The sequence below is a fragment of the Aethalodelphis obliquidens genome, unplaced genomic scaffold, assembly GCF_003676395.1.
Source record: "Aethalodelphis obliquidens isolate GAN/ISIS:26980383/991018 unplaced genomic scaffold, ASM367639v1 scaffold19, whole genome shotgun sequence".
Classification (NCBI taxonomy): domain Eukaryota; kingdom Metazoa; phylum Chordata; class Mammalia; order Artiodactyla; family Delphinidae; genus Aethalodelphis; species Aethalodelphis obliquidens.
The window spans coordinates 10,314,423-10,330,891 of NW_020837963.1; positions in this window are offsets into that span (position 1 = coordinate 10,314,423).

Sequence of the window (16,469 nt, forward strand, 5' to 3'; positions counted from 1 at the left end):
ATGGCCATTCCGAACAGTGTGAGATGATATCTCATTGTAGTTTTGATTTGCATTTCTCTAAAATTACTGATGTTGAGCATTCTTTCACGTGCTTGCTTGCAATCTGTATATCTTCTTTGGAGAAATGTCTATTTAGGTCTGCCCATTTTTGGACTGGGTTTTTTGTTTTTTTGATATTGAGCTGCATGAGTTGCTTGTATGTTTTGGAGATTAATCCTTTGTCAGTTGCTTCATTCGCAAATATTCTCTCCCATTCTGAGGGTTGTCTTTTCGTCTTGTTTATGGTTGCCTTTGCTATGCAAAAGCTTTTAAGTTTCATTACGTCCCATTTGTTTATTTTTCTTTTTATTTCCATTTCTCTAGGAGGTGGGTCAAAAAGGATCTTGCTGTGATTTACGTCATAGACTGTTCTGCCTATCTTTTCCTCTAAGAGTTTGATGGTGTCTGGCCTTACATTTAGGTCTTTAATCCATTTTGAGTTTATTTTTGTGTATGGTGTTAGGGAGTGTTCTAATTTCCTTCTTTTACATGTAGCTGTCCAGTTATCCCAGCACCACTTATTGAAGAGGCTGTCTTTTCTCCACTATATGTACTTGCCTCCCTTATCAAAGATAAGGTGACCATATGTCATGGGTTTATCTCTGGGCTTTCTATCCTGTTCCATTGATCTATATTTCTGTTTTTGTGCCAGTACCATACTGTCTTGATTACTGTAGCTTTGTAGTATAATCTGAAGTCAGGGATCCTCATTCCTCCAGCTTTTTTTTTCACTCAAGACTGCTTTGGCTATTCAGGGTCTTTTGTGTTTCCATACAAACTGTGAAATTTTTTGCTCTAGTTCTGTGAAAAATGCCAGTGGTAGTTTGATAAGGATTGCATTGAACCTGTAGATTGCTTTGGGTATTACAGTCATTTTCACAATGTTGATTCTTCCAATCCAAGAACATGGTATATCTCTCCATCTGTTTGTATCATCTTTAATTTCTCTCATCAGTGTCTTATAATTTTCTGTATACAGGTCTTTTGTCTCCTTAGGTAGGTTTACTCCTACATATTTTATTCTTTTTGTTGCAATGGTAAATGGGAGTGTTTTCTTAATTTCTCTCTCAGATTTTTCATCATTAGTGTAAAGGAATGCAAGCGATTTCTGTGCATTAATTTTGTATCCTGCTACTTTACCAAATTCATTGATTAGCTCTAGTAGTTTTCTGGTAGCATCTTTAGGATTCTCTATGTATAGTATCATGTCATCTGTAAACAGTGACAGCTTTACTTCTTCTTTTCTGATTTGGATTCCTTTTATTTCTTTTTCTTCTCTGATTGCTGTGGCTAAAACTTCCAAAACTATGTTGAATAATAGTGGTGAGAGTGGGCAACCTTGTCTTGTTCCTGATCTTAGTGGAAATGGTTTCAGTTTTTCCCATTGAGAACGATGTTGGCTGTGGGTTTGTCATATGTGGCCTTTATATTGTTGAGGTAAGTTCCCTCTATGTCTACTTTCTGGAGGGTTTTTATCGTAAATGGGTGTTGAATTTTGTAGAAAGCTTTTTCTGCATCTATTGAGATGATCATATAGTTTTTCTCCTTCAATTTGTTAATATGGTGTATCACACTGATTGATTTGCATATATTGAAGAATCCTTGCATTCCTGGTACAAACCCCACTTGATCATGGTGTATGATTCTTTTAATGTGCTGTTGAATTCTGTTTGCTAGTATTTTGTTGAGGATTTTTGCATCTATGTTCATCAGTGATATTGGCCTGTAGTTTTCTTTCTTTGTGACATCTTTGTCTGGTTTTGGTATCAGGGTGATGGTGGCCTTGTAGAATGAGTTTGGGAGTGTTCCTCCCTCTGCTATATTTTGGATGAGCTTCAGAAGGATATGTGTTAGCTCTTCTCTAAATGTTTGATAGAATTCACCTGTGAAGCCATCTGGTCCTGGGCTTTTGTTTGTTGGAAGATTTTTAATCACAGTTTCAATTTCAGTGCTCGTGATTGGTCTGTTCATATTTTCTGTTTCTTCCTGGTTCAGTCTCAGAAGCTTGCGCATTTCTAAGAATTTGTCCATTTCTTGCAGGTTGTCCATTTTATTGGCATATAATTGCTTGTAGTAATCTCTCATGATCCTTTGTATTTCTGCATTTTCAGTTGTTACTTCTCCTTTTTCATTTCTAATTCTATTGATTTGAGTCTTCTTTTTTTTCTTCTTCAGTCTGGCTAATGGTTTATCAATTTTGTTTATCTTCGCAAAGAACCAGCTTTTAGTTTTATTGGTCTTTGCTATCGTTTCCTTCGTTTCTTTTTCATTTATTTCTATTCTAATCTTTTTTTTTTTTTTTTTTGGTGGTACGCGGGCCTCTCACTGTTGTGGCCTCTCCCGTTGCGGAGCACAGGCTCCGGACGCGCAGGCTTAGCGGCCATGGCCCACGGGCCCAGCCGCTCTGTGGCATGTGGGATCCTCTCAGACCAGGGCACGAACTCGTGTCCCCTGCATCGGCAGGCGGACTCTCAACCACTGCACCACCAGGGAAGCCCTATTCTGATCTTTATGATTACTTTCCTTCTGCTAACTTGGGGGTTTTTTTGTTCTTCTTTCTCTAATTGCTTTAGGTGTAAAGTTAGGTTGTTTATTTGAGATGTTTCTTGTTTCTTAAGGGAGGATCGTATTGCTATAAACCTCTCTTAGAACTGCTTTTATTGCATCCCATAGGTTTTGGGTCGTCGTGTTTTCATTGTCATTTGTTTCTAGGTATTTTTTGATTTCCTCTTTGATATCTTCAGTGATCTCTTGGTTATTAAGTAGTGTGTTGTTTAGCCTCCATGTATTTGTATATTGTCCAGATTTTTTCCTGTAATTGATATCTAGTCTCCCAGCGTTGTGGTCGGAAAATGTACTTGATACGATTTCAGTTTTCTTAAATTTACCAGTGCTTGATTTGTGACCCAAGATATGATCTCTCCTGGAGAATGTTCCATGAGCACTTGAGAAGAAAGTGTATTCTGTTGTTTTGGATGGAATGTCCTATAAATGTCTATTAAGTCCATCTTGCTTAATGTATCATTTAAAGCTTGTGTTTCCTTATTTATTTTAATTTTGGATGATCTGTCCATTGGTGAAAGTGGGGTGTTAAAGTCCCCTAATATGAATGTGTTACTGTCGTTGTCCCCTTTTATGGCTGTTCGTATCTGCCTTATATATTGAGGTGCTCCTATGTTGGGTGCATAAATATTTACAATTGTTATATCTTCTTCTTGGATCGATCCCTTGATTGTTATGTAGTGTCCTTCTTTGTCTCTTGTAATAATCTTTGTTTTAAAGTCTGTTTTGTCTGATATGAGAATTGCTACTCCAGGTTTCTTTTGATTTCCATTTGCATGGAATATCTTTTTCCATCCCCTCACTTTCATTCTGTATGTGTCCCTAGGTCTGACGTGGGTCTCTTGTAGACAGCATATATATGGGGTCTTGTTTTTGTATCCATTCAGCCAGTCTATGTCTTTTGGTTGGAGCATTTAATCCATTTACATTTAAGGTAGTTATCAATATGTACGTTCCTATAACCATTTTCTTAACTGTTTTGGGTTTGTTATTGTAGGTCTTTTCCTTCTCTTGTGTTTCCTGCCTAGAGAAGTTCCTTTAGCATTTGTTGTAAAGCTGGTTTTGTGGTCCTGAATTCTCTTAGCTTTTGCTTTTCAGTAAAGGATTTTTTTTTTTTTTTTTTTTTTTTGCGGTACGCAGGCCTCTCACTGTTGTGGCCTCTCCCGTTGCAGAGCACAGATTCCGGATGCGCGGGGTCAGCGGCCATGGCTCACGGACCTAGCCACTCCGTGACATGTGGGATCTTCCCAGACTGGGGCACGAACCCATGTCCCCTGCATCGGCAAGCGGACTCTCAGCCACTGTGCCACCAGGGAAGCCCTGTAAAGGTTTTAATTTCTTTGTCAAATCTGAATGAGATCCTTGCTGGGTAGAATAACCTTGGTTGTAGGTTTTTCCCTTTCATCACTTTAAATATGTCCTGCCACTCCCTTCTGGCTTGCAGAGTTTCTGCTGAAAGATCAGCTGTTAAGTTTATGGGGATTCCCTTCTGTGTTATTTGTTGTTTTTCCCTTGCTGCTTTTAATATTTTTTCTTTGTATTTAATTTTTGATAGTGTGATTAATATGTGTCTTGGTATGTTTTTCCTTGGATTTACCCTGTATGGGACTCTCTGTGCCTCCTGGACTTGATTAACTATTTCCTTTCTCATATTAGGGAAGTTTTCAACCATAATCTCTTAAAATATTTTCTCAGTCCCTTTCTTTTTCTCATCTTCTTCTGGGACCCCTATAATTCGAATGTTGGTGCATTTAATGATGTCCCAGAGGTCTCTGAGACTGTCCTCAATTCTTTTCATTCTTTTTTCTTTATTCTTCTGTGCAGTAGTTATTTCTACTATTTTATCTTCCAGGTCACTTATCCGTTCTTCTGCCTCAGTTATTCTGCTATTGATCCCTTCTAGAGAATTTTTAATTTCATTTATTGTGTTGTTCATCCCTGTTTGTTTGCTCTTTAGTTCTTTTAGGTCCTTGTTAAACGTTTCTTTTATTTCTTCCACTCTTTCCAAGATTTTGAATCGTCTTTACTATCATTATTCTGAATTCTTTTTCAGGTAGACTGCCTATTTCCTCTTCTTTTGTTAGGTGTGATGGGTTTTTACTTTGCTTTTTCATCTGCTGTGTATTTCTCTGTCTTCTCATTTTGCTTAACTTTCTGTTTGGGGTCTCCTTTTCGGAGGTTCATAGTTCCCGTTGTTTTTGGTGTCTGTCCCCAGTGGCTAAGGTTGTTTCAGTGGGTTGTGTAGGCTTCCTGGTGGAGGGAACTAGTGCCTGTGTTCTGGTGGATGAGGCTGGATCTTGTCTTTCTGGTGGGCAGGTCTACGTCTGGTGGTATTTTTTTGGGTGTCTGTGGCCTTATTATGATTTTAGGCAGCCTCTCTGCTAATGGGTGGGGTTGTGTTCCTGTCTTGCTAGTTGTCTGGCATAGGGTGTCCAGCACTGTAGCTTGCTGGTCATTGAGTGGAGCTGGGTGTTGGTGTTGAGATGGAGATCTCTGGGAGATTTTCGCCGTTTGATATTATGTGGAGCTGGGAGGTCTCTTGTGGACCAGTGCCCTGAACTTGGCTCTCCCACCTCAGAAGCACAGCCCTGATGCCTGGCTGGAGCACCTAGAGCCTGTAGCTTAGAGACCTCTTTAAATTTTCCAAAGCACTTTCACAAGAAGATACTGTCACAGCTTGGGGGTCCAAAACCCCAGACTCAGCGGCCAGCACCCGGGGTCCATCCTCCAGTCATTGCTGCCGAATCCTTCCCGTCATCCTCCCAGTATTTTCTAATTAAGTGTTTGCAGTGACTTTATAGACCATAACTACTGTGAAGAACAATAATTAACTGCATATTTTTGTATCTCCAGGGCCTGAAGAATGTAAATCTCAATGCATGTGTATTTAGTGGAGTAGTGAGTAGCTACTAAATATTTGCCACGTCAGTGAACCCTAGGGATGTGGGACAAGGTGTGGAACAGGGAAGAGCGCTGTTAGGCCACAGCTTGGGGTCTGTTTGTTGGTTGGGGCAGTCACTGCACGTCAGGGAGGCCCTGTGCAACTAGCCAGGTGATCCTCCCCAGCAAGGCAAGGGGCCAATCCCGAATACAGCACAGACCTTGGGTAGTCAGGTGGAAATGAGCTGGAATGAAGGGGCTGGACTCCTGTTTGGTTCTGCTACTACTGAAATGTATAACTTAGGGAGAATAAGTTGACCTCGCTCCATCTCCCTTTCCTTATAAGCAGAATGAGGCAGTTGGGCTAGGTTACCGTGTGAGGCCTGGTGAATATGTGAAAAGAGGGAGCTGGCACTTTCTGGGATGCAAAGAAAGCTTAAAGCCCACATCATATTCTTTCCATAATTCCCAAAGGCAGAAATACAGATAATCACAGATGTTTCAGTGTATGAATTCTGCCCTCAACTGAATGCCACCTTGTTCTGACAATCTTGTTGACAAGTTCTGTAGAACATGTGTTCTGATCATACCTTTTGACACAAGAAAGAATTGCTTCTGCAGACCTCTTGGCAAGATCTGTGTGGTGCTTTCAGTCATATTCAACTTGAAGTTCGTAGTTAGGTCAAGTGAAATATTTTCAAAGCTCAATATGTATCCCAAAACAGCAATAAATCACTCAGAAAGTTATGTGCTCATTTGCACATGGCTTCAAATTCTGAGCTAGCCAGCTGAGGGCACATACTATGGTTTTTCACCGTATGATTTTTTTTATTTCTGGTGTTCTGATCATCCAGTAATTAGTGGATACAGATGAAATTACAAGCTGCTGCCATTGCCTCAGATGGTCAGGTTTTCAGGATGACAACTCCCAGCTCCTCTGGAGTTGACATAAATATTATGGAAGCAGAAAATTACAGTCATTTGCAGGGAAATCATGTGTTTAATTGCCAAGTGAAGCAGAGGGAAAATAGCAGAAGCACACCTCATGTATCAGTTAATGTGAGTGCATTTTTGCATGTTGCAAAGGGGTCTGAAAGGACTTTTCAATAGCAAAATGAAAACAAAACTGTTATAAAAAATGCCATCTGCACAGTGGTTAGGAATCCGCCTGCCAATGTAGGAGACACGGTTCGAGCCCTGGTCTGGGACGATCCCACGTTCCACGGTGCAACTAAGCCCATGTGCCACAACTACTGAGCTTGTGCTCTAGAACCCGTGAGCCACGACTACTGAGCCCGTGCGCCTAGAGCCTGTGCTCTGCAACAAGAGAAGCCACTGCAAGGAGAAGCCCATGCACCGCAATGAAGAGTAGCCCCTGCCTGCGGAAACTAGAGAAAGCCCGCGCTCAGCAATGAAGACCCAATGCAGCCAAAAAAAAAAAAAAAAAAAGCTGGCTCATTTCCTTTAAACATAGTCCCTGCATTCCAAAAGCTGATAATAGTGAATGGAAATAACTGCAGAGTACAAATGGACTATGGCTGATGGAGGGAGACTTAATGTTAAGGATTAGTTGCTACTGAAATCAACATGGAGAAGAATGTTCCACAGACACATTTTGTGCAGATATTTCAATGTTTGCTGCAGATGGCACTTTAACACAACATAAGACTCCTCATATCCTACACACAGGGGAATTATTTTGATAATTCATTGCAAGCTCAGAATTTACTTGTAAAAATTTATTTGTAAATAAATATTATTTATAAAAATTTTATTGGTTTTCTGTTTTCCCATTTTGTTATTTGGTAGACTTGTCATCATAGGAAAGATAATTGATGACCATGTAAGATTTTATAGGGGGCCAAAAATTAATCTAACTTGGAAATACTGTTGTTACATTTCTGTATTGGAAACCAATCACCACAACCAATCACCAATCACAATCACAGAAAACTTAAACCTAGTAATATGGCACATGTTTTATTCCTCTTTTTAAATTACATGTAAAATTGGAGACTTCATCTATTATTTTAAAACCAAAAATAAAAAACTCTCATGGGTTCTATCTATCACTGCCAAGCGATCAACACAGTATAGTGGTTAAGGTCACGAACTCTGGAATCAGATTCTATGGTTTTAATTTCTGTTCTGCCACTTACCAACATGTGACCTTGGGCAAGTTTTACATTTATATATACCTCAGTATCTTCGTCTATAAAATTGAGATAATATCGGTACCTACCTCATAGGTGTTGAGAATTACATGAGACCATATGCATGAAGCAGTTAGTTTGATCTCAGGCATGTATGAAATGCTCAAGAAGTATAAGTTCTCACCATTATTTAAGTAGCAGCTGCAGAAACATCCAGCCAGAAGCTAAGTGGTAACATTCTCTGTTATTTAACAATTTTTAGGGAAGATGATTAAAAGGGCTGTTATATTATGAGGATCTATTACTGTCCTATTGTTTTATTTAATCTCCTCAATAAATCTATAATGTAGGTTTCATCATTTCATTCTATAGATGAGGAAACTGAGATTAATTGAGGCTAACAATCATGTCTTTTGAAACAAAATAATAACTAGGGCTTATTGAGTGATGGCTATGTGCCAGGCATTGTTAAATCACTTTCAACTGTAGTCGCTCAATTCTCAACAACATTCTAGGAGGTAAGTATTCTTAATATCAATATTTGCATAAGAAGGGACATAGGCACAGGAAGATTAAGTAACTGGTACAAGAGCACATAATTAAAAAGTGTCAGAAGTCAGATTTTATTCCATCAGTTTAATTTCAGAATCCTTGTTCTCAACCACTATGCTGAAAGAAAAGAAAAAGGATTCACAGCCACGTAAAAAAGTTACTTATAATAAGTAATAAAAGAAATAAATGATAGACATGTGGGAAAAGTATATAAACAGACAATTTACAGTGGAAGAAATAACAAATGGCCAATATATCCATATGATATTGCTGTTGCCAATTTCTCTAAAAAAGACACAAATTAACATTATAAAGATAATATGATTTTTCATCCATCAGATTTGCAAAATATGAAAAGATTGATACTGCTGTTGATATAAACTCTATAAAAGTCAATTCAGTGGGACCTGTAAAAAATGGGAAATGCACATACTCTGTTCTAGCAATTTAACTTGTAGAAATATATTTTAAACAAATATTGATGTTCATGGTATTGCTATTTGTAATAGTGAAAAATTGAAAATAACCCCAGTATATCAACGGAATGTTTTTGATAAACTGTAGATTTTTCATGCTTTTGAATATTATGTAGCACTCAAAATACAGGAATGAAGTAGATCTATAAGAAATGTTATATAAAGAAGTCTACCACATTCTGTTCATGGTAAAAATCAAGTTGCCTTATGTTATATATTTGGTATAATTATTTTGGGGGTAAAAAACCTATTCATTTACCTTCTATATTTGTATATTTATAGAAGAAAGATGAAAGAAATACATAAAATATTAATGTTATTTCTTAGGAGTATTCATGGATGGCAATTTATAACAAGAGAAAGATTTCGATTTTACTTAACACTTTAGTATTATTTAATATATACTATAATGATATATAATATATATTATAATGATCATATCCCATCATAATGTAAAGAATACAGTAAAAGTATAATGTAAAAATAAAATAAAAAAGAAAAAGGAAAGTAAGAACTATATCAAAGTTACAGAGCTCATAAATGGCAGACGTATAATTCAAACCAAGCTTGTGTGACTCCAAATTTGTCTGTCTTCTCCACTATTCCAGTTTCTAGGATAATAGAGCATTATTGAACATTGCTCCTGCTTTCCTATATATTATGTGAAATTATATATAATTTGCTTTCCTTACAACTTGTCAGGAAGGAGAGGAGACTTTGTTAGCTTATTTAAAAAAATATATATTTATTTGGTTCTGCTAGGTCTTAGTTGCGGCAGGTGGGCTCGTTAGTTGCAGCTCGTGGGCTCCTTAGTTGTGGAATGCGAACTCTTAGTTGTGGTATGCATGTGGGATCTAGTTCCCCGACCAGGGATTGAACCCAGGCCCCCTGCATTGGGAGCGCAGAGTCTTAACCACTGCACCACCAGGGAAGTCCCTTTCCAGCTTATTTTTATTCCTAGATTCTTATCAGATCTTGGTCATGCAGTGGAATGGAACAGGGTAAAGCTTTTTAATGAAGGCTGAAAAAGTTCTGCTTCTTTCTTTTGTACACTTGTGTAGCGACGAGTTTATAGACCTTCAGTGAGTACTCACCTGTACTTTGCCTCAATTTATGAATGATAAATGGATTTAGAGACTGTCTTACAGAGTGAAGTAAGTCAGAAAGAGAAAAACAAATATTGTATACTAATGCATATATGTGGAACCTAGAAAAATAGTACAGATGAACCGGTTTGCAGGGCAGAAATAGAGACACAGATGTAGAGAACAAACGTATGGATACCAAGCGGGGAAAGCGGTGGGGGTGGTGGTGGTGGGGGTGGGATGAATTGGGCGATTGGGATTGACATGTATACACTGATGTGTATAAAATTGATGACTAATAAGAACCTGCTGTATATAAAATGTATATATATATATTATTTTTTAAAAAATTGCCCATAATAAGTTTTTATTCTTTTTAGTAAGAAGCAATCCAGAGCTGCATCAGGTAAAAAAGTTGTTAGTAATACAGAAAACAAAGAAGAAAATGTGCTGATGGAACAGAAACTGCATTTCAGATATTTTTAGGAGGATATCAGAGGAATGGTGCTGACCACTGGGATTTTGGGTGTCTTTTGGGTCAGCTGGTGTCCTATGGAGCAGAGTGGCTGAGGATATGTTCTCACAGTCTTCCAGGCTTCCTGAGCACATCAGCCTTTGCAATCAGATCACAGCTGAAGGCCTGTCCTGAATCTATCATCCAGCAAATTGTTAGAAGAGGTAATGACAACAAAAAAATTTCATTCAAGTTGTTTACTGGAATAAAGACAAGTTAGGAGATAGAGAGGAAGGCAAAACATTGGGGCAGAAGATAGTCTGTGTTAGTGAATCCAGACGCAAAGGATGCATTGAAATTCAGCTCTGCTTTCAGGACCCACTGGCCCATCGTGACACAGCCCATTCATTCATTCTAAGTTATAGTCTCCCATTATGCGTGCTATGTTCAGATGTCACTATGTTCTGGAAATGACTTTGGATGAAGTAGTCTTTTGTATAAATTGCATTTAGAACATGCTGGTAATAAATTACAGTCTGTCAGACAACCAAATTACTTATTAAGAATGTCCTATAGATTTAAAAAAGTTAATCAGCATTAATTGTTCCTTGTGAATATGGAAGCTCTATAATTTTAACTTTGCCCTAAACAGAATAAGAATATAGTTATTAATTGGAAATTTTTGATGTAAAACTTAGAAAATCTAATTCAGAAAATAAAATATTCTTAAAAGTCTGGATAAGTTTTATCTTCTTTCATTTTGATTAACTTTGTTTAGCAAATGGAAATGATAGAGGAGAAATATTGGGTTGGCCAAAAAGTGCCTTTGGTTTTTAAGTAAAAATAAAAGACACATTTTTCATGTGCACCAAAAACTTTATTGGACAATGTATTCCCCCTTTTGTTCCACTACCTTCTGCCATTTTTCAGGCAACTTCATAATTCCATCTTCCCAAAACTTTTTATCTTTTTGAACAAAGAACTGTTCCAGGTGCCTTATATGGTCTTCCAGGGAATGGAAATATTTTCCATTTAGAGAATTTTATAAAGACCGAAATAAATGGAAATCCGAAGGTGCAATGTCTGATGAATATAGCGGATGAATCAGAACTTCCCAGCCAAGCTGTAACAGTTTTTGCCTGGTTATCAAAGAAACACGTGGTCTTGCATTATCCTGATGGAAGATTATGCGTTTTCTGTTGACTAATTCTGGACACTTTTCGTCGAGTGCCACTTTCAGTTGGTCTAATTGGGAGCAGTACTTGTTGGAATTAATTGTTTGGTTTTCCGGAAGGAGCTCATAATAGAGGACTCCCTTCCAATCCCACCTTATACACAACATCACCTTCTTTGGATGAAGACCAGTCTTTGGTGTGGTTAGTGGTGGTTCATTTCACTTGCCCCATGATTTCTTCCATTCCAGATTATTGTACAGTAAAGTAATTTTATTTATTTGAGTCCTCTCCGTTCTTTCTAATGGTTCATCAATTTTGTTTATCTTATCAAAGAACCGGCTTTTAGTTTTATTGATCTTTGCTATTATTTTCTTTGTTTCTTTCCATTTTTTTCTGCTGTGATCTTTATGATTTCTTTCCTTCTGCTAACCTGGGGTTTTGTTTGTCCTTCTTTCTCTGATTCCTTTAGTTGTAAGGTTAGATTGCTTATTTGAGATTTTTCTTCTTTCTTGAGGTAGGCTTGTATAGCTATAAACTTCCCTCTTAGAACTGCTTTTGCTGCATCCCATCGGTTTTGGAACGTCGTGCTTTCATTGTCATTTGTCTCTAGGTATTTTTTGATTTCCTCTTTGATTTCTTCAGTGATCTCTTAGTTATTTAGTAACGTATTGTTTAGCCTCCATGTGTTTGTTTTTTTTTACGTTTTTCCCCCTGTAATTCATTTCTAATCTCTTAGCTTATGGTCAGAAAAGATGCTTGATATGATTCCAAATTTCCTGAGGCTTGATTTGTGACCCAAGATGTGATCTATCCTGGAGAATGTTCCATGGGCACTTGAGAAGAAAGTGTAATCTGGTGTTTTGGGGTGAAATGTCATATAAATATCAATCAAATCTATCCGGTCTATTGTGTCACTTAAAGCTTGTGTTTCCTTATTTATTTTCATTATGGATGATCTGTCCATTGGTGTAAGTGAGGTGTTAAATCCCCCACTAATATTGTGCTACTGTCGATTTCTTCTTTTATAACTGTTGGCAGTTGCCTTATGTATTGAGGTGCTCCTATGTTGGGTGCATATATATTTATAATTTTTATATCTTCTTCTTGGATTGATCCCTTGATCATTATGTAGTGTCCTTCCTTGTCTCTTGTAACATTCTTTATTTTAAAGTCTAGTTTATCTGATATGAGTATTGCTACTCCAGGTTTCTTTTGATTTCCATTTGCAGGGAATATCTTTTTTCCATCCCCTCACTTTCGGTCTGTATGTGTCCCTAGGTCTGAATTGGGTCTCTTGTAGACAGCATATATATGGGTCTTGTTTTTGCATCCATTCAGCAAGCCTGTGTCTTTTGGTTGGAGCATTTAATCCCTTCACGTTTAAGGTAATTATCGATATGTATTTTCCTATGACCATTTTCTTAATGGTTTTGGGTTTGTTTTTGTAGGTCCTTTTCTTCTCTTGTATTTCCCACTTAGAGAAGTTCCTTTAGCATTTGTTGTAGAGCTGGTTTGGTGGTGCTGAATTCTCTTAGCTTTTGCTTGTCTGCAAAGCTTTTGATTTCTCCACTGAATCTGAATGAGTTCCTTGCTGGATAGAGTAATCTTCGTTGTGGGTTCTTCCCTTTCATCATTTTAATTACATCTTGCCACTGCCTTCTGGTTTGTAGAGTTTCTGGTGAGAAATCAGCTGTTAACCTTCTGGGAGTTCCCTTGTAATTTGTCATTTTTTCCTTGCTGCTTTCAATAATTTTTCTTTGTCTTTAATTTTTTCCAATTTGATTAGTATGTGTCTCAGTGTGTTTCTCCTTTGGTTTATGCTGTATGGGACTCTCTGTGCTTCCTGGACGTGGGTGGCCATTTCCTTTCCCATGTTAGGGAAGTTTTCAATTATAATCTCTTCAAATATTTTCTCTTGTCCTTTCTCTCTCTCTTCTCCTTCTTGGACCCCTATAACGTGAATGTTGTTGCTTTTAATGTTATCCCAGAGGTCTCTTAGGCTGTCTTCATTTCTTTTCTTTTTTTTTTTTTTCTTTATTCTGTTCCACAGCAGTGAATTCCACCATTCTGTCTTCCAGGTCACTTATCCGTTCTTCTGCCTCAGTTATTCTGCTATTGATTCCTTCTAGGATAGTTTTCATTTCAGTTATTGTACTGTTCATCTCTGTTTGTTTGTTCTTTAATTCTTCTAGATCTTTGTTAAACATTTGTTTCATCTTCTCTATCTTTGCCTCCATTGTTTTTCCGAGGTACTGGATCATCTTCACTATCATTATTCTGAATTCTTTTTCTGGAAGGTTGCCTATCTCCACTTCATTTAGTTGTTTTTCTGGGGTTTTATCTTGTTCCTTCATCTGGTACATAGCCCCCTGCCTTTTCATCTTGTCTATCTTTCTGTGAATGTGGTTTTTGTTCCACAGCCTGCTGGATTGTAGTTCTTCTTGCTTCTGCTGTCTGCCCTCTGGTGGATGAGGCTATCTAAGAGGGTTGTGCAAGTTCTCTGATGGGAGGGACTGGTGGTGGGTAGAGCTGGCTGTTGCTCTGGTGGGCAGAGCTCAGTAGCACTTTAATCCACTTGACTGTTGATGGGTGGGGCTGGGTTCCCTCCCTGTTGGTTGTTTGGCCTGAGTCAACCCAGCACTGGATACTACCTGGGCTCTTTGTTGGGGCTAATGGTGGACTCTAGGAGGGCTCACGCCAAGGAGTGCTTCCCAGAACTTCTGCTGCCAGTGTCTGGGAAGCCACAGGCACCTCCCGCCTCTGCAGGAGACCCTCCAACACTAGCATGTAGGTCTGGTTCAGTCTCCCCTGGGGTCACTGCTCATCCCCCTTGGTCCCGATGTGCACACTACTTTATGTGTGCCCTCTAAGAGTGGAGTCTCTGTTTCCACCAGTCCTGTCAAAGTCCTGCAATCAAATCCCTCAAGCCTTCAAAGTCTGATTCTCTAGGAATTCCTCCTCCTGTTGCCGGACCTCCAGGTTGGGAAGCCTGACGTGGGGCTCAGAGCCTTCACTGCAGTGTGTGTCTTCCAGTCTGTGAGTCACCCACCCAGCAGTTATGGGATTTGATTCTACTCTGCTTGTGCCCCTCCTACTGTCTCACTGTGGCTTCTCCTTTGTCTTTTGATTTTGGGTATCTTTTTCGGTGAGTTACAGTGTCTTTCTGTCGATGATTGCCCAGCAACTAGTTGTGATTCTGGTGTTCTCACAAGAGAGAGTGAGAGCACGTCCTTCTAGTCCGCCATCTTGGTTCAGAGCCTTCCAAGAAATCGGTGTTTCGATTAATATCAGATCACGGTGAAATTTCAGTCATGGAAGTATTTGAAGTGGGTGACTTGATCAATAAATTAATTTTGTTGTAATCTTTAAGACTACAGTGTGGTTCATTTTATAACAGATGACAGTGTAACGGGCTCTGCATTCTTTGGCCAAAAAAAAATTACCAGTTGTTAAAAGACCATCAACCACTCTCAATTAATACAGACTTCCACATTTTTTTGACTCAACATTATGCAGATATCAAAGAGCTTTTCTAGGAGATATTCAGTATACCAATGAGAGTTGCCTGTATTTCTTTGCCTGTTGTAGTAATCCAGGTGTGCCCCTCTCTAGCTGTTGGTTTGTGATGTGAAAAAAGCACAAAAAGTATTCTTTGGGAAAATAAAGTTCTAAATTTATGCTGAAGATTTAAGTGCATAGCGATTTACTTTGGCTCTTGAAACAGTTCATCAACTAATGACAATGAGGGTGGGACTTTGATGATATTTTGTCAGTGACTTAATGATAACACACTCTGGAATTTTACCTTCTCAGGGGTTCTGGAACTCCAGGGCAGAATATAAATATGTGTGTGTTAGTACTGCAACACCATACTAGATTTTTTTAAAGCCCAAGTAAACTATGTATTCTAATCGAATATTTGTTCACTAGAGATATTGAATCAATTTTTAAATGCATTGACTTATCCAGTGGTCATGGTTAGTACTAGTGAATCTCCTAACTCACATGGGTTCTTTATTGCTAAGTGACCACATGTCCTGGTTTACATGGGATAGTGTTGTCTCTGTAAAATTAGATTATTAATACTGCTTCCTTTTGCTCTCAGAAGTATTTTGGTTTGGAGTGATAAACTACATGATCTCTCTACTTATATTGTCACAGAAGCCATAGTTTCACTGCCTTAGTTTCATTATGGAGGGGTAAAGCGTTGTCTTTTACTCTTTCCTAGAATAAATCCCTTCCCTAATTTTTTCACACCTTTTTTATTCTCTAGATCTAAAGGCCATTTTACTTTGCTTCCATGGATTCCAATGGAAACTTTTAGCTAAAGAATGCATCTATAAGAGAACTTTAGAAATGATCAAAAAATATTTTAAGACATAATTCAGTATACGTTTTACTCTACTCCAAGAGAGCAGGAATCTTGACTCTTTTATTCACCATTGAGCACTCAGCCTCTTGCACAATGCTTGGGTATAACAGAGACTCAGTAATGCTTATTGAAGGAATAAGCAATTAAAAACTTACCCATTTTTTTAATTTGAGAAAATTGTAGTTTCTTTACACACACAATTTTATTCCCTAAAGATATGAAGACACTCCATGTGCATGCTTGGGATCATTGGTTAGCAAACTATTTCTCAAACATGTTTGAATAAAGATTACTTGACATTTGGCCAAAAAGTCAGGCTCCCAGACTTTGCCCCTGAAAGTTCAGTAAGTCTCAGATGGCTTCAGGCATCATATCTAGGATCTTTTCCAAATCCAGGTCTTTGATATCTTTGTTTCACTTTGTTTTCAAAAGACATTTGCTTGACTTCCTACTAGGTTGTCCATCTTTCTACAAAGTCACTGTTAATAAGCTAATTATAGAGACGGTATTAGACTGAAAGGAAACTGAGTTCTACCATCCAGCTGATTTTATCGCTTCCCCTCTTTGGACACAAATTCCCTCAATCTTAAAATGACAAGGCTGAGTTAACTCCAAGAGTTAACTCCCAGCCCTCTTGCAGCTCTATTATCAGGTAATTCTTATCTTTGAAACCTGATAGATATCTGGCCAGTTAAAAAGTGCTACATGAGACATTTTCAAC